Source organism: Nicotiana tomentosiformis, chromosome 4 (assembly GCF_000390325.3).
Source record: "Nicotiana tomentosiformis chromosome 4, ASM39032v3, whole genome shotgun sequence".
Lineage (NCBI taxonomy): Eukaryota > Viridiplantae > Streptophyta > Magnoliopsida > Solanales > Solanaceae > Nicotiana > Nicotiana tomentosiformis.
The window spans coordinates 55,887,806-55,913,805 of NC_090815.1; the positions used below are offsets into that span (position 1 = coordinate 55,887,806).

General features: G+C 41.8%; 1 long non-coding RNA gene across 1 annotated transcript; it reads left to right on the top strand.

Annotated features, from left to right (window-relative positions):
- The first annotated feature begins 215 nt into the window (after positions 1 to 215).
- On the top strand, positions 216 to 20,164 carry LOC108944951 (uncharacterized). Its single transcript, XR_011415766.1, has 5 exons — positions 216 to 407; positions 506 to 560; positions 7,505 to 7,566; positions 15,051 to 15,112; positions 19,912 to 20,164. It is a non-coding gene; the product is annotated as an uncharacterized lncRNA (long non-coding RNA).
- Positions 20,165 to 26,000: the final 5,836 nt, after the last annotated feature.

Sequence of the window (26,000 nt, forward strand, 5' to 3'; positions counted from 1 at the left end):
GAATCGGATTCAAGTTGCGGAAAAACTGACTAAGGATTTGCCTTGTCACGAAGCTTTCTGAGCAATTAATTTCGTGTGTTATATGATGTATTTCGGGGAAGTATTATATACCAAATTTAATTTCATAGAATTTAATTTCCAACGCTCTTGACCGCTCATTTATATGACGTTCGGATAGAAAGATATGGGCATCAGAAGAAGGATTGGTGAAGCACACATGTGGTTGACTTCTCAACCTTATAATAAATAGAAGACTTAGTCTTCTTCTTTCCTCATATTGCAAAAAATTCACGCCCAAGAAGAGCTTCCATAGCTCTCCAATATTTTCCTTAGTTTTTTGAAGCAAGTCCATCATCCGCAACCCAAAATCAAGAAACGAACACATCAACGCGATCCTTACGACATAGGTAAGACTTTGCCGTCCTCCTTTCTCCTTATAACTCGAGTTTTGGATAGATATTAGTGGCTAAGAAAGCTTTTCACCTCTGTATTTTATCTATACAAGCATAAGGAAGGGTTAGGACCGAAGGAAACAAGTTTTGAAAGCAAGAACACAAGAGGTATGCAGGGTTTTCGCTTCGTTTTCGGTATGATTTGGTTTAGCTATGTTCTAGCCTTTATTCTTGATATTTTAAGAGTTGTTCAAGGAAAATTTCAGCATGTATTGTATCCTTGTATAATATTCAATTCCATATGGGAACTATGGAAGAAACCAGTTTAGGTTGGAACCTCAAAACACAACAAAAACAAAAAAGGCGAATCGCCCATTTGGCCTATGCCATCCGGACTTCCGTTTGTTCCGTTCCTTTCATGTTTTTATGTATACCTAACCCCCATATGATCCTAATAGCTTCATTTAATATTATATAAACTTAATTTTCATGTATTTATTCTTAGATGATTTCTAAATTGTATTTAGACTTTCATGTCACAAATTAATCATTATGAGCCGATATTACGTTCATAATTCTGTTTTGTCAATCGTTTGACTCTGTTGTGGATAACTGGATCACCTTTAATTCGATGTTATCATTTTGGCCGAGTATCCATTCCCTTATATATTGTGGTGCTTGCTACTTTTTTTTGGGGGGGGGGGGGGATCATCCAGTTTTAGGGGAAACTCTGCCGAAAGTTTTGAAAATTCAAAGAGTTGGACAAATTTTAAGCTCTTTGGTTCTTAATTGATTCTAAAAGGATTCTACTGAGTTAATTAGCCTTGTTATCTCATGTACATATTCAGTATATCCTTAAAATGGGGATTGGCTCCTCCATCCAACTTAGGGACGACGAGCGTCACATTACATTTGTGATTCTGTTTATGGTTTCCTTTGTGATCTCTTGAGTCTGTATGATGCTGCCACATGTTTTATGCCTCATACATGCTTACATTGATTATGCTGGGGGGATATAGCTCATTATGCCAGCAAGGCCTATTGATTATATGCTAGGGGAGATAGCCCATAACACTTGCCAGGCCTATTGATTATATATTTACCTGCTGGGAGATATAACTCATAACGCCAGTCATGCATGTTATATACGCGTATATAGCTACAGTTTGTATTGCAAGATGATACATGAGGCTAGTTCAGATGTAAAGTTACCCGATTTGGTGGATATAGACCATAACAGAGTCAGGTACCAGTTCAAATAGTAGTTCAGTTTCAGCTTAAACTTTGGTTCAGTTCCAGATCAGTTGCTAGTTCAGACTCTTGTTTAGCTTCCAGCTTATATTCAGATTTCCAGCGTACAGTCATACTTTAGTATACTTTACATATGCTTTCACCCTACATACTTTGTACATATCATACTCACGTCCCTTCCGGAGATCTGTGTTTCATGCCGCGCAGTACAGATAGATCACCGCTTGAGCCACATCAGTATGCCATCCACCAACTACGGAGTCATTCTGCTTACTCCCGAAGTTAGTTATCTTTTGGTATGTGTACAATCAGCTAGTTTGGGTATGGCATTGCCTAGTTCAGTCCAGTACTTGTTTAGTTCAGCACTCCTAGAGGCTTGTAGATATGCACCTATGCAGTTAGTATGGTTTTATATGTCAGCTTATTTTAGCCTTGTCGGCTTGCTAGATTGTACTGTTCTTATCAGCTATGGTTATGCTTGTTCAGTTTATCAGTTATATTAATGATTAGTAGATTATTATCAGGTTTAATGATGATCGGCACTTAGTGTAGGTTATCCTTCGCGGCCCTAGGCGGCTCGTGACAAACATTGTATCAGAGCAGTTCAGTCCTAGGGTGTCTACAGGTCGTGTCTAGTAGAGTCTTGTTCAGGAGTATGTTGCGCGCCATACCTAGATCGTGCGATAGAGATATGTGATAAGAATTCAGCCTTCTAACGAAACATTTTATATGTAGCGATTCCACCGAAGAGACTCACAGTTGACCAGAAGGGCAAAGCCGTTGCTGGCTAGGGTTCTAGAAGACTACCCCCAAGTTAGATGAGCATGAGGACTCCAAACATGAGGTTACATCTAGAGCTTCATAAACTGTATTTGTTCAGGGAGAAGTTAGGGGGTGCTCCATCTACCGCACCTTCGACTCCTCAGCATGACGACACGAGGAAGGTCGTTAGATTGTTGACTAGCATTGCATCTACTCAAGCAAGTCGGCAGCATACAGGTCCTCAGGGTGATGATATAGGTTCTAGGATTCATGATTTCTTCATATTAGAGCCTCCAATTTTCACAGGATCTAGTACAGCAGAAGATCCCCAAGATTTTCTAGACAGAGTAGCTAGAGCCGTCGGAGTTATGCATGCCACATATAGATAGTTAGTTAAATTGGCAGCATATAGATTACAGGATCTAGCAGCAGGTTGGTATACCACTTGGGAGATGTCTAGGGGAGAAAATGTTGCTCTAGTTACATGGCGGGAGTTCTCAGAGGCATTCCTCCACCATTACTTACCTACTGAAACACGTAGAGCACGATTGGATAAGTTCCTGACATTAAGATAGGGGGTATTTGCTCCTGCAGTTGTATCAAACATGGAGGATAGGGTACACAGTTATGTAGCAGGACTTGGTCCTCACTTAGTAAGTGAGTATATGACTGTATCTATGTAGCGAGTGTGGACATTGCATGTATCCAAGCATTAACCTTAGCACTTGAGGAAAGGAAGCAGAAGGAGAGGGCTGACAGAGATAGAAGCTCAAGCAAGAGAGGCAGATTTTCAGGTTTGTTTGGTGAGACATCTGGTGCTTCTAGATAGCATAGTGTCAGGTAGCCAACAGCTAGTACTCCTTCACGATTTCAGGGCCGAGATTTGATCGACCCCCACAGTCTAGAGCTAGTCAGGAATCACGGGCTTCAGGATCCCAGCATCAAGGTGTTTCTAGTCAGGGTGGTTCACTTTACCCTAGGTGTTCTGATTGTGGTAGACGTTATTTGGGCTGATGCTAGTTGGGTTAAGAAGCATGTTATATTTGTGGCGATCTAGGCCATTTTATGAGTGATTGCCCATCTAGGGGTGCTAGTGGTGCAGCTCAGCTGGCTAGATCAGTTGTAGCTTCTTTAGCACCATCACGTTCGCAAAGGCAAGTTCCCCATACACCAGCAATCCATGGTAGAGGCTGAGGTGGAGCTCCTATTACAGGCAGTCCCCAAAAACCGCACCTACGCTCTAGTTGGTCGTCAGGACCGGGAGGCTTCACCAGACGTGGTTACAAGTACTTTATCACTGAATTCTCATAATGTATATGTGTTGTTAGATCCTGGTTCTACACTATCATATGTCACTCCCTTTGTCTCTACTAAGTTTTGGATAGAACCAGAAGCCATTAAACCTTTTGAGGTACCCACCCTAGTTGGTGATTCAGTAGTAGCTAGGCGTATTTTTAGAGGTTTCACTGTTGTGATTGGCATTTGTAGTACTATAGCTGACTTAATTGAGTTAGAAATGGTTGACTTTGATGTTATACTTGGTATGGATTGGTTGTCTTCTTGCTATGCTAATGTTGACTGTAGAGCGAAGACGGTCCAGTTCAATGTCCTAGAAGGGTCAGGTGTAGAATGGAAAGTTGTTTCTGCATCACCAAAAGGTAGATTTATTTTGTACCTTAAGGCAAGGAAGATGATCGCCAAGGGATGCTTATACCATATGTTCATGTTCGAGACATAGAGAAGGGAATGCTGACTCTTGAATCTATTCCAGTATTGAGTGAGTTCCTTGATGTATTTCCATATGAGCTTCCAGGTCTTCCTCCACGACGGGAAATTGACTTTCCCATCGATATAGTGCTGGGTACGCAACCAATATCTATTCCTCCTTACAGGATGGCACCAACAGAATTAAAGGAACATAAGGAGCAGTTAAAAGATCTATTAGATAAGGGTTTCATTAGACCCAATACTTCTCCTTGGGGAGCACCAGTCTTATTCTTGAAAGAAAAATGATGGATCCCTACGTATGAGCATAGATTACAGACAGCTGAACAAGGTCACAATCAAGAACAAATATCCTCTTCCCAAAATTGATGACTTGTTCGACTAGCTTCGGGGTGCCAAGTGCTTCTCAAAGATAGACATGAGATCAGGCTGCCATTAGGTTAGAGTTAGAGAGTGTGGCATACCTAAGATAGCATTCAGAACCCGGTATGGCCATTACGAGTTTCTAGTGATGTCGTTCAGGCTGACTAATGCCCCAGCGGTATTTATGGATCTTATGAACATCGTGTTTAGGCCTTATTTGGACCTATTTGTGATAGTGTTTATTGATGATATTTTGGTATATTCCAAGTGTGAAGCATCTACACACAGTGTTGGGTATCCTTCAGGACCATATATTGTATGCCAAATTCTCGATGTGCAAATTCTGGTTGAATTCGATAGCATTTGTTTAATGACACGGTCGGCTGTTTTGAGTATTTTAGCCCTGATCCCCTATATATTGCCTCCTATATGTTATATTGTGGATATGTGACTTGCCGGGGGTGTTTGGTTTTGGTTTCGAGTGAGTTTCGGAGTAAAATGGGACACATAGTCCCTGAGTTGGAGCTTAAAGTTGAAATAGTTTACCGTTGTTTGATTTTTGTGTAGACGACTCCGAAATGGATTTTTGACGGTTTTAATAGCTCCGTATGGTGATTTTAGACTTAGGAGCATGTCCGGATGTTGATTTGGAGGTTCGTAGGTCGTTTCGGCATGAATTGGCGAAAGTTAGAAAGTTGAAGGTTTGAAAGGTTGGAAAGTTTAACCCGGAGTTGACTTTATTGATATCGAGGTCGGATTCCAATTCTGGAGGTTGGAATAGGTCCGTCACGTCATTTATGAAATTTGTGAAAAATTTGAAGTCAATCGAAGTTGGTTTGGTATGAATCAGCATTAGTTTTAGAATTCAGAAGTTCATAGTTTCATAGGCTAGAATTTGGGTTGTGATTCATAGAATCGATGTTATTTGATATGATTTTGGCCTCGAGTAGGTCCGCTATGTGTTTTGGAAATTGTTGGTATATTCGGACGGGGTCCCGAGGGCCCCGGGTGTGATTAGGATTGAATCTGGAACATGTTTGGACTTGGTGCATTACTGAAGCAATGCTGCTTCTGGTGCCATAGCTCCTATGAATTTTGTGTCGCAGGTGCAGCGCCGCAGAAGCGAGAGTTGGTTAGGCCAGATGGGTCCGCAGGTGCGGACACTTATGTGCAGGAGCGGCATCGTGGGTGTGAGGGAAGCACCGCAGAAGCGCAAGGGGCCAGCCAGCCTTGGCATCGCAGAAGCAGAAATATTCTGCAAGCGCATTCGCAAGTGCGCAATTCTTGTCCGCAAAAGCAGAACCTCAGTGTTTAAGTGGGAACCGCACCTGCGATTGATTTTCCGCAGGTGAGGCATCGTAGAAGCGACTGAGTGACCGCAGATACAGAATCACTGGGCAGAAAAGGCCTAATTTTGAGGGTTTGATCTCATTTTCATTTTTAGACCAAGAGAGCTCGGTTTGTGGTGAATTTTCGAGAGATTTTCAAGGAAATCATTGGGGTAAGAAATTCTAACTCGGTTTTGGCTATATTGCACGAATCTATTGTTGTTTTCATCATTTAATTAGTGTTTTGATTTGGAAATTTGGGAACATTATTTGTGAAACTTCTTAGACTAAATTTTGGAGATTTGTAAGGCGATTTGAGGTCGGATTTGAGTAATTCATGTATGGTTGGACTCGTTATCAAATAGGTGTTGGGATTTTATAATTTTGGTCGGGTTCCGAGGCACGGGCCCTGGTTGACTTTTTGAGTTGACTATTTATTTCTTTGCAAATATCGTAATTTTATTATTCGAAATAGTTTCCTATGGTATGAAGTTGTTTGGCTAGATTCGAGCCGTTCGGAGTTGGATAATCGAGGGAAAGGATTACTAGTGGATTGAGTTAGCTTGTTTTGAGGTAAGTGTCTTGCCTTAGGATTGGTGTTGTTTTGTGATAATTGTGATGTGTGGAAGCCGTGTACGCAAGGTGACGAGTGTGTACACAGGCTAAATGTAGAAATTTACCGATTTTAGCTATGTAGATTCCATTCATGCCTTAATTGAGTTATCTTAACATGTTATATTCATCATCATTAGTCTATTTTCACATGTTCTACTTGTCTTATCTCTTACTTGCTAATCGCTCTACATGTTTAGTTGAAGTTCTTGTTTCCTTTATTCCATATTCATTATTTAACCATTGAACTCTTTACTTGAAGTTGTTATTCTTGGAATATCTTGTTGTTGAAATTGGTATTGAGTTATAAAGCTTGTGATTTGCATTGAGACAAAGTGTTAAGTTGTGAAATACTATTCTTATTGAGTTATTCACTACCAGTTATTATTATTGAGACTCTTGTGTACATTGTGGTTGAGCCATGGGCTATTTATTGTGAAAACACCATTGTTGTTGGTTCCTTTGGCAAGTTGTGATATTGGGAACTTGAGGTGTGATTTGTGATATATTGTGATATTGATACGCATGCGGTGATATAAGGTTTTGGTTGTTGAAATGCATGTGGTGAGATAAGGTGGTCTTGATACGCATGGCTAGTAGGGGAACTACTAGAAGCCGCGTGGTGTGATAAGGTGGTGCTAAAACGCGGGAAGCTATTTCGGGAAAATGATTTTTAAAACTAAATGCAAGGCTCCCGCGGTGATATAAGGAAAGATTGTGAATTGATTTGTGATTTGAGACTACGAGGCAGTACCTCGGTAGTGACTCTTGTTGATACTTTCTATCTCTTCACTTGTGTTTTTGTTGTTTTGTTTTGTGTCATAGTATCCCTTGTTTTCTTCTGTGAAGTATTATTTTCCTTAGTTCAGTGTAGCTATTCTCGATGTACTTCTTTAATTGTCTCATTTCTAATGTTATTATTATTTCACTGTTATACACTTGTTCAGTTTCTTATTTATTCCAGCAGGGCCTTGACCTGACCTCGTCACTACTCTACCGAGGTTAGGCTTGGCACTTACTAGTAACATTGTGGTGTACTCATGCTATGCTTCTGCACATCTTTTTGTGCAGATCCAGGTACCTCCTACCAGTCTAGGCATCAGTGAGTTGAGTTCGTGCTCGAAAACTTCAAGGTACACCTGCTGGTGTCTGCAGGCCTCAGAGTCACCCTTTATCTATTTCTATATCTTCCTTATTTTATTAGATACAGTTATATAGGGACGATTATGACACCGTTATAGAGCTTGTGACTCGATATCACCAGGTTTTGGGCAAAATTGTATATGCTGAGTTGTGGAGGTTTCTTTATTAAAATTGTTGAGTATTTGAGAGTTTATTTGTTATTTCAGTTACATTCTGCATGCTTGTTAGGCTTACCTAGTCTTAGAGACTAGGTGCCATCACGACATTCTACAGACGGAAATTGGGGTCGTGAAAAGTTGGTATCAAAGCTCTAGGTTCATAGGTGTTATGAGTCACAAGTAGGTTTAGTAGAGTCTCGCAGATCGATACTAAGACGTTTGTATTTATCTTCGGGGGGCTTTGGTACTGTTAGGAAAAGCTTCACTTCTTTGATTCTTTATCGTGCGAATTTGTTGACTTCGAAATTCTAAATCTCTTTCTATTCTCTCACAGCTGGTGAGGACACGCATAGTTGTATCTGATGATCAGACACCAGCGCCCCTGCTAGAGCCGCGAGAGGTTGGAGCAGAAGTCGAGGACGGGCACGTGGTGCAGCCAGAGCACCTGCCCGAGCTACTACAAAGGAGGCACAAGTAGCTCCAATCGGAGGGAAGGCACCTGAGACGCCTGTTACTACCCTTGCACTTCAAGAGACCCTCGCCCAAGTTTTGAGCATGTTTGGCACTCTAGCTCAGCCTCCAGCCGCCCGTACCCCAGAGCAGCGGGTCCAGGTTGACTAGGTCCCAGAGGTCATACCAGTACAGCCGGTTGACCGAGTTCAGCTCGAGGTTAGGGCAGCAGCTTCTGAGGGGGAGCAGCTCAGGCTCGAGAGGTACAAGAAATACCACCCTCCTACTTTCAGTAGTTTGGCTTCAGAGGACGCACAAGGTTTTCTTGAGGAGTGTCACTGTATCCTCCGTACTATGGGTATTGTGGAGTCGAGTAGGATTGTTTTCACTACGTTCCAGCTTAAGGGAGCAACTTATTAGTGGTGGCGAGCGTATGAGTTGGGTAGCCCGGCCGAGGAAGATTCACTCACCTAGGATTAGTTCTCAGAGATGTTCATGAGGGAGTTTGTTCCACAGTGTTTTGGGGATGCATGGCGCGCAGAGTTTGAGCAGTTACGCCAGGGTGCTATAACCATATCGGAGTATGCTGTCCGGTTCAGCGAATTGTCCAGACATGCACCTATATTAGTTTCCACTGTTAGAGAGCGAGTTCGTCGATTTATCGAGGGGCTCAACCATGGTATTAGATTTAGCATGGCTCAAGAGTTAGTATCGCTCGGAGATTGGAGGGTATGTGGGCCCGGGAGAGAGAGGAGAAGGAGGCCAAGAGGCATCAATATTTTTGGCACATATGGTGGTGCCTGTGCCCCAGTTGCAGCTCGTCATGGTAGAGGCTATGTGAGTCGTCATGTTTATTCAGCACTTCCAACTTCCAGCAGTTTTCCAACCGCTCCCAGGTCTCAGGTTGCCCATTATGCACCGCCACTGTCTAGTGCACCTCCTGCACGGGGTTCTTTCAGCGGTCAGTCCAGCCGATCAGGCCCGAGCCAGTTCCAGCAGCCACGTCCTCCTAGAGCTTGTTTTGAGTGTGGTGACACTCGTCATATGGTGAGGGACTGCCCCACACTCAGGAGGGGTGTACCTCTACAGAATACTCAGGCTCCACGTATTCCATAGGGTCCTCAAACTTCTCCGATTGTGGTTACCACACCAGTTTCCACCCTACCTACATAGCCAGCCAGAGGTGGAGGTCGGGCGGGTAGAGGTCACCCTAGAGGGGGAGGCCAGGCCAGATGTTATGCTCTTCCTACTAGGACGGAGGCGGTTGTATCCGACTCAGTTATCATAGGTATTGTTCTGGTTTGTCATAGAGATGCATCGGTCTTATTTGATCCAGGCTCCACTTACTCCTATGTATCATCTTATTTTGCTCCATATATGGGTATATCCCGTGATTCCTTGATTTTTCCTGTTTATGTGTCCACTCCAGTGGGGGATTCCATTGTTCTTAACTGTGTGTATCAGTTATGTTTAGTTGTTCTTGGTGGTTTTGAGACTAGAGTCGACCTATTGTTGCTCAGTATGGTAGATTTTGATGTTATCTTGGGTATGGACTGGTTGTCGCCCGATCATTCTACTCTTGATTTTCATGCCAAGACGGTGACATTGGCTATTCCAGGTTTGCCACGGTTGGATTGGAGGGGTACTTTGGATTAGGTTCCTAGTAGGGTGGTGTCTTTCCTTAAGGAACAGCGGATAGTTGGGAAGGGGTATGAGGCATATCTAACCTTTGTGAGAGATATCAGTGTTGATACTCCTACCATTGAGGAACTATCCAGATGTGTTTATAGTGGATCTTTCGGGCATGCCGCCCGATAGGGATATCGATTTTGGCATTTATCTATTGCCGGGCACTCAGCCCATTTCTATTCCACCATATCGTATGGCCCCAGCAGAGTTGAAGGAGCTAAAGGAGCAGTTGCAAGAATTACTTGATAATGGCTTCATTCGGCCTAGTATATCACCTTGGGGTGCTCCGGTCTTGTTTGTAAAGAAGAAGGATGGTTCTATGCGCACGTGTATTGATTATCGACAGTTAAACAAGGTTACAATGAAGAATAAGTATCCATTGCCACGCATTGATGACCTATTTATTCAGCTACAGGGTGCCAGAGTGTTCTCAAAGATTGACTTGTGTTCAAGCTATCATCACTTGAAGATTCGGGAGCCGGATATTCCAAATATTGCCTTCAGGACTTGGTATGGCCATTACGAGTAGTTCCTTGTGATGTCATTTGGTCTGACCAATACCCCAGCAGCATTCATGCACTTGATGAACAGTGTATTCTATCCCTATCTAGACTCATTCATCATTGTGTTTATTGACGACATCTTGGTGTACTCCCGGAGCCAGGAGGATCATGAGCAGAACCTGAGGACCGTGCTCCAGACCTTGAGAGAAAAGAAGTTGTATGCAAAATTTTCAAAGTGTGAATTCTGGCTTGATTCGGTGGTATTTTTGGGACATATAGTGTCGAGTGAGGGAATCAAGGTAGATCTGAAGAAGATTTAAGCAGTGCAGAGTTGGCCCAGACCGTCTTCAGCTATTGAGATCCGGAGTTTTCTTGGTTTGGTAGGGTATTACCGTCGATTCGTAGAGGGTTTCTCGTCTATGGCTGCACCTATGACCAGATTGACCCAGAAGGGTGCTCCGTTCAGGTGGACCGAGGAGTGTGAGGAGAGATTTCAAAAGCTCAAGACTGCTTTGACTACAACCCCAGTATTGGTTTTGCCTATGGGTTCTGGGTCTTACACTGTGTACTGTGATGCATCGCGTATTGGCCTCGGTGCAGTATTGATGCAAAACGGTAGGGTGATTGCCTACGCGTCTAGATATTTAAAGGTACATGATAAGAATTATCGTTTCCACGACCTTGAGTTAGCAGCTATTGTTCATGCCTTGAAGATTTGGCGGCACTATTTGTACAGTGTCCCTTGTGAGGTCTATACCGACCACCAGAGTCTGCAGCATCTATTCAAACAGAAGGATCTTATTTTGCGGCAGCACAGATGGTTGGAGTTGCTTAAGGACTATGATATCACTATTCAATATCAGCCCAGGAAGGCCACTGTGGTGGCCGATGCCTTGAGTCGAAAGGCGGAGAGCTTGGGCAGTTTAGCATATCTACCGGCAGCGAAGAGGCCATTAGCATTAGATGTTCAGGCCTTGGCCAACCAGTTTGTTAGATTGGATATTTCGAAGCCGAGTCGAGTTTTGGCTTGTGTGGTTTCTCGGTCTTCCCTATATGATCGTATCAGATAGTGTCATAATGACGACCCCCATTTGCTTGTCCTTAAGGACACGGTTCAGCACGACAATGCCAAGGATGTCACTATTGGGGAGGACGGTGTGTTACGGATGCAGAGCAAGCTATGTGTGCCCAATGTAGATGGTTTGCGTGAGTTGATTCTTCAGGAGGCCCACAATTTATGGTACTCCATTCATCCGGGTGCCGCTAAGATGTATCAGGACTTGAGGCAGCATTATTGGTGAAGGAGGATGAAGAAGGATATAGTGGAGTATGTGGCTTGGTGTCTAAATTGTTAGCAGGTAAAGTATGATCATCAGTGGCCAAGTGGATTGCTTCAGAGGCTAGAGATTCCAGAGTGGAAATGGGAGCGGGTTACTATGGATTTTGTTGTTGGGCTCCCACAGACTCAGAGGAAGTTTGATGAAGTATGGGTGATTGTGGATAGGTTGACCAAGTTAGCTCATTTCATTCCAGTGGTGACAACTTATTCTTCAGAGCAACTGGCTCAGGTTCATATTCATGAGATTGTCCGACTTCATGGCATGCCGGTATCCATCATCTCTGACTGAGGTACGCAGTTTACATCGCGGTTCTGGAAGGCCGTACAGCGTGAGTTGGGCAGACGGGTTGAGTTGAGTACAGTATTTCACCCTCATACGGACGGACAGTCCGAGCGCACTATTCAGATATTGGAGGATATGCTTCGTGTATGTATGATAGAGTTTGGGGGTTCTTGGGACTAGTTCTTGCCGCTTGCGAAGTTTGCCTACAACAATAGCTACCAGTTGAGCATTCAGATGGCTCCGTATGAGGCCTTGTATGGGAGGCGGTGTCGGTCTCCGGTGGGTTGGTTCGAGCCGGGTGAGGCTAGACTATTGGGTACAGACTTGGTTCAGGATGCTTTGGAGAAGGTTAAATTGATTCAAGATCGACTTCTTCATCCCAATCTAGACAGAGGAGTTATGCAGATCGGAAGGTTCGCGACATTGCATTAATGATTGGAGAGCGGGTCTTGCTCCGAGTTTCACCCATGAAGAGTGTTATGAGGTTCGGGAAGAAGGGCAAGCTGAGCCCTAGGTATATCGGACCATTTTGAGATTCTATCGAGGATTGGAGAGGTGGCCTACAAGCTTGTACACCCACCTAGTCTAGTTGCAGTTCATCCAGTATTCCATGTTTCTATGCTCTGAAAGTATCACGGTGATCCGTTTCGTGTGTTGGATTTCAGCTCAGTCCAGTTGGACAAGGATTTGTCTTATGTTGAAGAGCCAGTAGCCATTTTGGACAGGCAGGTCCGAAAGTTGAGGTCGAAGAACATTTCTTTAGTGAAGGTTTAGTGGAGGGGTCAACCAATCGAGGAGACGACTTGGGAGATCGAGCAAGATATGTGTAGCCATTATCCTCATCTTTTCACCACTCTAGGTATGTCTCTATACTCATTCGAGGGCAAATGTTTGTTTTAAGAGGGGGAGGATGTAATGACCCGGCCGATCATTTAGAGTATTTTAGCCTTAATTTCCTATTTATTGCCTCCTCTATGTTATATTGTGGATACGTGACTTGCCGAGGGTATTTTGTTTTGTTTCCGGGTGAGTTTCAGAGTGAAATGGGATACATAGTCCCTAAGTTAGAGCTTTAAGTTGAAAGAGTTTACCGTAGTTTGACTTTTATGTAGATGACTCCGGAATGGAGTTTTGACGGTTCCAATAGCTCCGTATGGTGATTTTAGACTTAGGAGTGTATCCGGATGTTGATTTGGAAGTCCGTAGGTCGTTTCAGCGTGAATTGACGAAGGTTAGAAAGTTGAATGTTTGGAAGGTTGGAAAGTTTGACCGGGAGTTGACTTTATTGATATCTGGGTTGGATTCTAATTCCGGAAGTTGGAATAGGTTCGTCATGTCATTTATGACTTGTTTACAAAATGTGAAGTCAATCGGAGTTGGTTTAGTATGAATCGGTATTAGTTTTGGAATTCGGAAGTTCATAGTTTCATAGGCTTGAATTTGGGTTTCGATTTGTAGAATCGATGTTGTTTGATGTATTTTTGGCCTCAAGTAGGTCCATTATGTGTTTTGAAACTTGTTGGAATATTCGGATGGGGTCCCGGGGACCCCGGGTGTGATTCGGATTGAATCCGGAACAAGTTTGGACTTGGTGCATTGCTGAAGCAATGCTGCTTCTGGTGCCATCGCACCTGCGCATTTTGTGTCGCAGGTACAGTGCCACAAGAGCAGCCCCTGACCCGCAGAAGCGAGAGTTTGTTAGGCCAGCTGGGTCCGCAGGTGCAGACAGTTATACGCATGAGCGGCATCGCGGGTGCGAGGGAAGCACCGGAGAAGCGGAAGGGGCCAGCCAGCCTTGGCATCGTAGAAGCAGAAATATTCCGCTGGCGCACATTCGTAGGTATGCAATTCTTGTCCGCAGAAGTGAAACCTCAAAGTTTAAGTGGGAACCGCAGAAGCGAGTGAGTGACCACAAATGAGGAATCAGTGGGCATAAAAGGCGTAATTTCGAGGGTTTGATCTCATTTTCATTTTTGGAGCTAGGGAGCTCGGTTTGTGGCGATTGTTCGAGATATTTTCAAGGAAATTATTGGGGTAAGAAATTCTAACTCGGTTTTGGCTATAATATACGAATTTATTGTTTTTTTCATCATTTAATTAGTATTTTGAGTTGGAAATTTGGGGAAACTTTTGTGAAACTTCTTACGCTAAATTGCGGAGATTTGAAAGGCGCTTTGAGGTCGGATTTTAGTAATTCTTGTATGGTTGGACTCGTTATCGAATGGGTGTTCAGATTTTATAATTTTGGTCAGGTTCCGAGGCACGTGCTCGGGTTGACTTTTTGAGTTGACTTTTTATTTCTTTGCAAAGATAGTAATTTTATTATTCGAAATAGTTTCCTATAGTTTATATTTATGGTATGAAGTTGTTTGGCTAGATTCGAGCCGTTCAGAGTTGGATAATTGAGGGAAAGGCTTACTAGGGGATTGAGTTAGCGTGTTTTGAGGTAAGTTTCTTGCCTAACTTTGTGTGGGGGAATTACCCCTTAGGATTGGTGTTGTTTTGTGATAATTGTGATGTGTGGAAGCCGTGTACGTAAGGTGACGAGTGCGTACACGGGATAAATATGAAAATTTACCTATTTTAGCTATGTAGATTCCTTTCATGCCTTAATTGAGTTATCTTAACATGTTATATTCACCATCATTAGTCTATTTTCACATATTCTACTTGTCTTATCTCTTACTTGCTAATTGCTCTACCTAATTAGTTGAAGTTCTTGTTTCCTTTATTCCATATTCATTATTTAACCGTTGAACTCTTTGGTTGAAGTTGTTATTCTTGGAATATCTTGTTGTTGAAATTGGTATTGAGTTATAAAAGTCGTGATTCGCATTGAGGCAAAGTGTTAAGTTGTGAAATACTATTCTTGTTGAGTTATTCACTACCTGTTATTATTGTTGAGACTCTTGTGTACATTGTGGTTGAGCCATGGGCTATTTATTGTGAAAACATCGTTGTTGTTGGTTCCTTTGGCAAGTTGTGATATTTGGCACTTACTGGTAACATTATGGTGTACTCATGCTATGCTTCTGCACATCTTTTTGTACAGATCCTGGTACCTCCTACCAGTCTAGGCATCAATGAGTTGAGTTCGTGCTCGGAGACTTCAAGGTACACCTGCCGGCATCCGTATGCCTCAGAGTCACCCTCTATATATTTCTATATCTTCCTTCTTTTATTAGATACAGTTGTATAGGGATGATTATGACACCATAATAAAGCTTATGACTTGATATGACCAGGTTTTAGGAAAAATTGCATATGTTGAGTTGTGGTGTTTTCTTTATAAAAATTGTTGAGTATTTGAAGGTTTATTTGTTATTTCAGTTATACTCCGCACGTTGGTTAGGCTTACCTAGTCTTAGAGACTAGGTGCTATCACGACATCCTACGGAGGGAAATTGGGGTCGTGACAATTTCTTGGACATAAAGTATCATCAGAAGGCATCAAAGTAGATGGTCAGAAGACAGAGGCAATGAAGAATTGGCCCAGACCTATGACGCCAACTGAGGTACGTAGCCTTCTGGGTTTGGCAGTGTATTACAAGAGGTTTGTAGAAGGGTTTTCTTCCCTTGCAACGCCATTGACTAGATTAACACAGAAAGCAGCCAAATTTCAGTGTTTAGATGAATGTGAGCAGAGTTTCCGGAGTTAAAGAATAGGTTGATTAAAGCTCCGGTTCTTACACTTCTTGAGGGATCCGAGGGTTATGTCATTTACTGTGACGCTTTTCGGATTGGCCTAGGTTGTGTGCTGATGCAGCACAAAAAGGTAATTGCTTATGCTTCCAGACAGTTGAAGAAGCACGAGCAGAATTATCCTACACATAACTTGGAGCTAGCAACGATTATTCAAGCACTAAAGACTTGGAGGCACTATCTATATGGTGTTCATGTTGATATCTATATATATCATAAGAGTCTCCAGTACATAATTAAGCAGAAGAAGTTGAACTTGTGGCAAAGACAGTGGTTAGAGCTTCTAAAGGACTACGACGTTGGCATTCTTTATCATCTAGGTAAAGCTAGTATTGTAGTTGATGCTCTCAGTCGTAAGTCCATGGGGAGTTTAGCTTACTTGCAGCCTCAGAAAAGGGAGTAAGCTCATGAACTCCATCAGTTAGCCAATTCGGGTGTTAGATTGATAGATTTAAAGGATGCAGGAGTTGCAGATTAGAATGCAGCTACCACTTGTTTAGTGACTGAAGTGAAATAGAGGCAATATGAAGATCCAGTTCCAATTGAGTATAGTCTGGTAGCCAGGAAAAAGAAAAAGTCCTCTTATAGAGTTACTAGTGATGCAGTCCTCAGATATAAAGATAGACTTTGTTCCATACGTTACAGGGTTATGCAAGAAAATTGTGGTAGAGGCACATCATTCCAGGTACACCATTCATCCAGGCTCTACTAAGATGCACCATGATCTTAAGCGGATTTATTGGTGGAATGGAATGAAACGTAACATAGCAGAGTTCGTGGCCTAGTGTCCTAACTGCAAGGAGGTAAAGTTTGAGCATCAGAAGCCTAGCGGTTTGTTACAAGAGATAGAAATCCCAATATGGAAGTGGAAAGCAGTGAATATGGACTTTATCACATGACTGCCACGTATGCGGAGCATGTATGATTCTATTTGGGTTATAGTTGGCAAGCTTACTAAATCAGCTTATTTCTTGGTTGTTAGCACTACCTATACAGTAGAAGATTAAGCTAGATTGTATATAAGGGAGATTGTACGCCTCTATGGTGTTCCAGTATCTATCATTTAAGATAGAGGAGCATAGTTTACAGCTAACTTCTTGCGATCGTTCTAGAAAGGTTTGGGGACGCAGGTGAATTTGAGTACAGCTTTTCATCCCCCAGACAGATGGATAGGTTGAACAAACCATACAGACGCTCGAGGACATATTAAGGGCGTGTGTGTTAGATTTCAAAGGAAGCTGGGATGAACACTTACTGCTGATAGAGCTTGCATACAACAATAGTAATCATTCCAGCATACAGATGGCGCCTTGTGAAGCTTTGTACGGGCGCAAGTGCATATCACCCCAAGGATGGTTTGAAGTTGGTGAGTCTAAGTCTATCGGCCCATATTTGATCCAAGAAGTAGTGGATAAGGATAAGCTGATCAGGGAGCTGTTGATAGAGCTTGCATACAACAATAGTAATCATTCCAGCATACAGATGGCGCCTTGTGAAGCTTTGTACGGGCGCAAGTGCATATCACCCCAAGGATGGTTTGAAGTTGGTGAGTCTAAGTCTATAGGCCCAGATTTGATCCAACAAGTAGTGGATAAGGATAAGCTGATCAGGGAGAGATTGCTAGCAGCCCAGAGTCGACAGAAGTCATATGCAGATAACCGACACCGAGATCTAGAGTTTCAGAAAGAAGGGAAAGCTTAGCTGTAGGTATATATGCCCATACCTGATCATCAGACGAGTTGGTCGTGTAGCATACGAGTTGGACCTTCCAGTCGACCTTCAGTAGGTACATCTAGTGTTTCATGTCTCTATGCTTCGGAAGTGTGTTGGAGATCCTTCTAGAGTTGTACCACTAGATGATGTACAGATCACCGAGCGGTTGACTTATGAGGAGGTACTATTTTCCATTTTAGATCAGTAGGTTTGTCGGTTGAGGACGAAATCCTATTGTGAAAGTGTTATGGCAGAGCAATAATGTGGAAGAGATGACTTGGGAAGCTAAGAAGGATATGAGAACCAGATATCCGCTCCTCTTCACTACTTCAGGTATGTAACAGATCTTTTCTTAATGCTTCTGTATACCTCAGTCAACATTCGAGGACAAATGTTCTTAAGAAGGGAAGATTGTTACACCATGTAAGGCCCCGTAAACTTTTTCCTAAAACCCGGGTTCAGTGATGCCAAAGTAGGCGTAGAGGTTAATAATGTTGGATTGAACAGTGCACTGGGAGTTGAAGGAAAATATTGGACAGAAGTATGCATTTCTGCGGCACATGAACCACTCTGCGGACCGCAGATTGGTCGCAGAGTGAGGCAGATTTCTAGGGCATTTTTGGTGCCCAATTTTGCGGCCATTATGCGACCGCATAACCGTTTTGCGGGCCGAATTCTTATCGCATATCTCTCCTGGGGATTTTTCGGAGGGAGGTTCTGCGGTGCACTATGCGACCGTAGAACCATTCTGTGGTGCATTATGCAACCGCAGAACAGGTCTGCGGGCCGCATAGTGACCGCAGACCAGATCAGTTCCTTTCCAGTTCTGGCCCCCATTTTCGCGGTCATTTCGCGGACCGCATAACCCGTTCCGGAGCTTTATTTTTGGGATTTTTAAACACGACCCAATTCCGTTAACCCAATTCCATTAAAACACACCCATAGACCATTTTGAGCATATTTCTGATATTTTAGAGTGAAAGGGAGAGTTCTTAGAGTGGGGGAGAAATCTTTAACCATTATCCATCAATTCTTGCTCAATTATTGAGGATTAACAAAGGGAGTCTTCACCCTAAAGGTAAGAATCTATGTCCTAGCTCTCAATTTCGAAATTTTGCAAAAATGGGGTAATTAGAGAGGGAATTATTGGGTGTGGGGGTTGTTGTTTTGCATGCATGTATCCTTGAAGTATGTGGGAAGGTTGTGAGATAAAAATGGTAGAGAGTGGATTGGGAAATGATGGAATCTTCCACAAAAAGGAGCTTAAAACATTGATGCACACCTAGTGTTTGATAATATGCTCAAATGAGCTAAAACCATGTTCATCTTCCTAATTTTTGTCCAAGTTGTTATATTTCTAAAATAGATTGAAGTTTTTAAGAATTCCGGATCACTTTAGAGTTTGAGAAGCTCAATTGAGGTATGTTGGATAAACCCCCTTCTTCTTAGAATCGAATCCCACAGTGTTCATGTAATTGGAGTAGGCCCTTGATCATTATAGAATTGGCGATTTTTAATGTGTTTGTGTTGAAGGATGTAAGTTCAATCCTTATTCTAAATGCTTCATCATGTTATCTTGTTATTTGAGGATGTGTTCAAAATGTGGAATATGTGCTAGCAATGCTAAGACTTCATGTCAAGATCAAAATAAAGGTTGTTATGCCAAACTGTATGTAAAGCCTCTATGTGCCTAAGACTCCCAAGTTGCTCACATGTGAATTTAACGTCTTCAATGGGAAGCCTTATTGTTGTTGATACTAATAATGTTGGAATGTGGAAAAAGAACTTGAATTATGAAATACGGCCTAGCACCAAGAATAACTTTATAATTGGGGCCACTCGTGCCATTGTATTGAAAGTATGGGAAAGAAATGTGAATTGAGATGACTGATTGAATATAAGTGATGTCTCAAATGAGATGGCCTAGCCGATCTGGCCGAGATCGGACTCCGTGTAAGAACATGGTGGTATTGGGGATGAAATTGTTAAAATGGTTGATGTCTCAAATGAGATGGCCTAGCCGATCGAGCCGAAATCGTACTCCGTGTAAGAACACGATGGTATTGTGGATGAAATTGTGAAAATGGTTGATGTCTCAAATGAGATGGCCTAGCCGATCGGGCCGTGATCGGACGCCATGCCGCACACATGGTGGCACTGTGCTGGAAATTATAATGAAATTGTGGTAATGTCTCAAATGAGATGGCCTAGCCGATCGGGCCGAGATCGGACTCCGTGCAAGAATACCTCCGTATTGTGAATTGTGAAATATCGGTACTAAAGGTGACCCAACCTAATAATATGGAAGTTGTCTTGAAAATGTATATGATCCTTAACTTGTTGTTTTACTATTATTTGAAGCCCTTATTGAATTCTTGACTGTTCCTCTTGTATTATTATTCATTCTATTGAGTTGGTGTTTAGCTTTACATACTAGTACTATTCGACGGTACTAACGTCCCTTTTGCCGGGGGCGCTGCATCTTTAAATGGATGCAGGTGGTTACATAGCAGACAGCGCTGATCACAGATGGTGCTGCATCCTCTTCTCAGCGGACTCGGTGAGCCCCATTTCATTCCGGGGTCATGTATTGTACCTTTTGTTTATATTATGGTCACTTTTTGAGGTATAGTCGGGGCCTTATTGTCGGCACCATATTTACTCTCTTTTTTATATTTAGAGACTCCGTAGACACTATGTGGGTTGTGTATGGGTGTTGGGAATGTTAAACAAGTTATGTTGTATTTGATCACTTGCTCCACTCGAACTATAGGAAATGTGTATTTTGAGACTTAAAGGCGCAATGTCTAATGAAACGATTTAGGATTGTATGAATGAGATTCCTACTGTATAATTAATGAAATCACGTCTTTTCTTGATCATGGGTTAATTGGGTAGAAAGTATCTAACAGGCTTGCTCGGCCGGGTTCACTCGGTTGAGCGCCGGTCGCGCTTCCCGAGGTTGGGCCGTGACACACCCCATACTTATGTGATGTCGTATATTGTGTAAATGAATTGCTAAGCATGATTTAAATGAGTTTAAAGTCATAATATGACTATATATGATGTTTGAATATAGAATATAAAGTTTAGAAAAATCAGATTTAAGTTGCGGAAAAACTGACTAAGGATTTGCCTTGTATCAAAGCTTTTTGAGAAATTAATTTCGTGTGCTATATGAGGTGTTTTGGGGACGTTTTATATACCAAATTTAAGTTCATGGAATTTAGTTTCCAATGCTCTCGACCACTTGTTTATATGACGTCCGGATAAAGAGATATGGGCGTCGGAAGAAGGGTCGGTGAAACACACATGTGGTCGACTTTTCAACCTTATTATAAATAGAAGACTTAGTCTTCATTTTCCTCATTTTGCAGAAAATCCACGCCCAAGAAGATCTTCCATAGCTCTCCAAGATGTTTCTTAGGGTTTTGAAGCAAGTTCATCATCCGCAACTCAAAATCAAGAAGCGAACACATCAACGTGATCCTTACAACTTAGGTAAGACTTTGCCGTCCTCCTTTCTCCTTATAACTCGAGTTTTGGGAAGATAATCATGGATAAGGAAGCTTGTAATCTATTTATTATATCTATACAAGCATAAGGAAGGGGTATATCAAAGGTAACAAGGTTTGGAAGCAAGAACACAAGAGGTATGTAGGGTTTTCGCTTCGTTTTCTGCCTGATTTGGTTTAGCTATGTTCTTGCCTTTCTTCTTGATCTTTTAAGAGTTTTTCAAGGGAAATTTCAGCATGTATTGTATACTTTTATAGTATTAAATTCCATATTTTAAGTATGGAAGAAACTAGTTTAGGTTGGAACCTCAAAACACAACAAAAACAAAAAGGGTGAATCGCCCATTTGGCCTATGCCATCCGGACTTCCGTTTGTTCTGTTACTTAGATATTTTTAGGTACACCTAACTCCCATATGATCCTAATAGAATCGTTTATGATTATATAATCTTTATTATCGTTTATTTATGCTTAGATTATTCCTAAATCGTATTTAAACTTTCATGTCACAAGCTAGTCATTATTAGCCGACATTACGTTCATAATTCTGTTTTGTTGGTCGTTTCACACTATTGTGGATAACTGGATCTCCTTTAGTTTGATGTTATCAACTTGGTTGGGTATCCATTCCCGTGTATATTTTGGTTCTTGCTTTTCTTTTTTGGATCATCCAGTTTTAGGGGAAACTCTACCGAAATTTTTGGAAAATCAAAGAGTTGGAAATATTTTAAGTTCCTTGGTTCTAAATTGATTTTAGAGGGATCCTAATGAGTTGATTAGCATTAGTATCACATGTACATACTCAGTTTCGCATTAAAATATGGATAGGTTCCTCCATCCAACTTATGGACGACGAGCGTCAGATTACATTTGTGATTCTGTTTATGGTTTCCTTCGTGGTCTCTTGAGTCCATATGATGTTGCCACATGTGTTATGCCTCATACATGCATATGTTGATTATGCTGGGGTAATATAGCCCATAACGCCAGTGAGTCCTATTGATTATATGCTAGGGGGAGATAGCCCATAACACCAGCCTGGCCTATTGATTATATCTTTACCTGCTGGGGGATATAGCTCATAATGCCAGTCAAGCATGTTATTTACCCGTATATAGCTACAGTTTGTATTTCATGACTATACATGAGGCTAGTTCAGATGTATAGTTACCTGATCGGAGGGATATAGCCCATAACGCCAGACAGATACCAGTTCAGATAGTAGTTCAGTTTCATCTTAAACTTCGGTTCAGTTCCAGATTAGTTCCTAGTTCAGACTCTTGTTTAGCTTTTGGCTTATATTCAGATTTTCAGCTTACAATCATACTTTATTACGCTTTACATATGCTTTCCACCCTACATACTTTGTACATATCGTACTCAAGTCCCTTCTGGTCCACTGAGTTTCATGTCGCGTAGATATAGATAGATCAACGCTTGAGCCACATCAGTAGGCCATCCACCAGCTGTTGGAGTCACTCCGCTTACTCCTCGAGTTACTTAGCTTTTGGTATGTGTACAGTCAGTAGTTTGGGTATGGCGGGGCCCTATTCTATCCGGTACTTGTTCAGTTCAGCACTCCTAGAGGCCTCTAGATATGCACTTGTGCAGTTAGTATATTTTTATATGTCAGCTTCTGTTAGCCTTGTCGGCTTTTCAGATTGTACTGTTCAGTTTATCAGTTTATATTCATGATTAGTAGATTATAGGTTTAGTGATGATCGGCACTTAATGTCGGTTATCTATCTCGGTCCTACGCTGGGTCATGACAGAAATAGTCTCAAAAGCGGAATGGTATAAATAACTAAAGTAAAAATGTTAATACAAGTTAATCCACCCCAAATCTGGTATCACCTAGTGCATGAGCTCTATATAATACGGAATACAAGGTCTGAATAAAATATAATACTATCTAGAAGACTGAATAGTAAAAACATAAAATAAAATAGGGGACTTTAAGGCCTACGAACGACACAGTAGTGCTACCTCGAGATCTCCCAGCAAAACCCGATGCAGCTCACTAGCCACCACCGCTAACAGCAACACCTAGATCTGCACATGAAGTGCAGAGTGTAGTATGAGTACAACCGACCCCATGTACTCAATATGTAGTAAGCCTGATCTTGGGTTGAAGCAGTGACGAGCTTGGCAATTGTCACGACCAAATATCCCACCTCAAGGCCGTGATGGCACCTAGCCAAACTTGCTAAGCAAGCCAACTCACAAACAACAAATAAAGTCACATTATTTTACAGAGAGATATAGAAATAAAATATAGAAATAGTCTCAAACAATAATAGAATCTGATAAAAACCCAAGCACTGTATAAACACGGCCAATACAATACGCCCCCATTACTAGGTGGCACCAGTACACGAGCAAACTACGGAAATGAGATCAAGTCTCTATACATGTCAAGCTATCTTAAATACAAATAGACAGAAATAAATAAAGGGAATAGGGACTCGGGAACTGCGAAGTAGATCCATGAAGTGCAGCTTACCCTAGGTCTCCGTGAAAACTCCTAGCCAAATCAGGAAGCTCTACTAGGACCCACCTGAGGATCTGCACAAAAAATATGCAGAAGTGTAGTATGAGTATACCACAGTCGGTACCCAGTAAGTATCAAGTCTAACCTCGAAGAAGTATGGCGAGTCTAGATGCTTCCAGATACTTACCACCCAAGTGCAACAATAGAATTTAGAACTGGAACAATAAATAATATCATGAATAACAAGAGTCACATATATCAACGGATAAGCATGCTTTTCTAACATAGAAATAAGCCTATTGTCGCGCAGATATAATAATAGAAGATGACATTCTCAAATAACAGAGTCGGGACTCCCAATTAGCATATAAGGATGTCAAGTAACAATTTATAGCTCAACCGGAATAAGGTCCATGTACCCGATACATAATCCATGTATTACATAACCCGATACAAAATCCATGTATCGCCCGATACAAAATCCATGTACCGATCATGCTCATAGGACTCAAGGTAACATGGGTAATTACCTGACTCCAGAGGGACGGATCAAAAATCAAGCGCGGAAAGGGATATAATAGCATCACTCATAAATCAATATCTGATCATCATGTCCACTTTTCCATACCTGTATCTTATCTGCACGCTTACCCTTCGTGCCCAAATCCTCAGTCCAAATCATATATCCATTTTAAAAGTGTATGTATATGCTCAGGAATTATAGATAAAAGGGGCACAAGGACTTAATAAATATCATATGGATATGTTCTCATGAAATCTCTATGTGACTATGGATAATTATGCAAATTTCACATATCAGGGATAAGCTCCCATGCCTTCGCAATTAATCATAAGCCTAGGCATGATTTCTAACATGAATTAGAGAGCAACGTAGTCACATAAGTCAAATAAATCATGAGTCGTTGAGCACGTAGACAAAACAAGGCATACAATAATCCACTTCTACCTTTATCATATTATCAACTTGGTAAATTCATATACGCTCGCCACCACATAAATACACTACCCCCCAACACCTTAAACACATAGTAAACAAGTCAAATACTAGGGGTTACCCTGTTAACAAGGTTAGACAAGAGACTTACCTCCACCTGGTAGCCTCTGATCTTCCAAAATAGCCTTTCCTCTCAAATCAACCTCCGAACGAGCCGAATCTAGTAAAATACAACTCAATAACATCAAACAAAGTCAAAGAATTCGAAACCAAAACATTAAATCTTGAATCTTCAATCAACTACACAAAGTCAACCAAAAAGTTAACCTAGGCCCGCCTCCCGCAACCTAACAAAACACTCAAATCCTAAACACCATTCCAATACGAGTCCAAATACATAAGTTTCATCCAAAATCGACTCCAAATCGGGGTTCAAATCTCAATAATTCACTTTCCAAAAATTCCTTACAAGAACACCAATTGGTCCCTTAGATTTCATCAACCAAAGGCCAAAATCAAAGATGGAATCATGAAAGAAAATCAAATCCAAGACAATAACACTTACCCCAATCCAAGTGGTGAAATTCTCCTTAAATATTACCCAAATCCGAGCTCCCAATCTCAAAATATGATAAATGCCAAACCCTCAATTAAATAACACAGCCAGTGTTTCCACTTTTGCGGACACAAATGTCGCTTTTGTGACACCGCATCTACAGAAAAACCCTTGCAAATGCATAACCCCACTTAAATCCTGACCATCCACTTCTATGGAACACTATCCGCTCAGGTGGACTTCCCTTCGCACCTGCGCCAGAGCTTATGCACTCAGGCGTCCGCTTTTGCTTACTCCCTACCCATCCAAGACCATGCTTATGCGACCAAAATTCCGCTTCTGCAGACTTGCACCTGCGGTCCCAAACCTCGCAGGTGCGAAAACACCAGAAACAGATAGCCAATTATGTCACGACCCAAACCGCAGGGCCACGACGGGCACCCGGTGCCTTACACAATCGAGTACCAACGTAACATATCTTTCTTATCATACCGTCATGGGTAAGTGGACCAGAAGGGCCATCATGAGATAACACGAATAAAACATAAGGGAATACTAGATATAGGACGACCCAACATGATATAGAAAATTATACATGTGACATACGGGCCTATAAGGCCGACATGAACATTTGTATACTTAAAACATAGGCCAATAAGGCCATACAAGTATCCATATCCATGAAATTTGTCTACAAGCCTCTAAGAGTACATAAATGTCATAAATGTTGGGACAGGGCTCCGCCATACCAATCAATATATGTCCAAATCATACTAACCAAATAGGCAACTCCGGAGCAAGTGGAGTGCACAAACACCTTCTGCTGAGCTTATAGCCTACTAGGAGAACTCCCAACCTATCTATCAGGACCTGCGGGCATGAAACGCAGCATCCCCAGGCAAAGAGTATGTAAGGCATGAAAGTAGTATATAAAAGACATGAAAGAAACATGGAGTATAGAACTCAACCTGTAATTCTGAATAGCTCTGTGAATCATGAAAAATTTATAATGTCATGCATGTGCATATAAATGTCATACCATGCATAGGTATATGCGTACATAACATCAT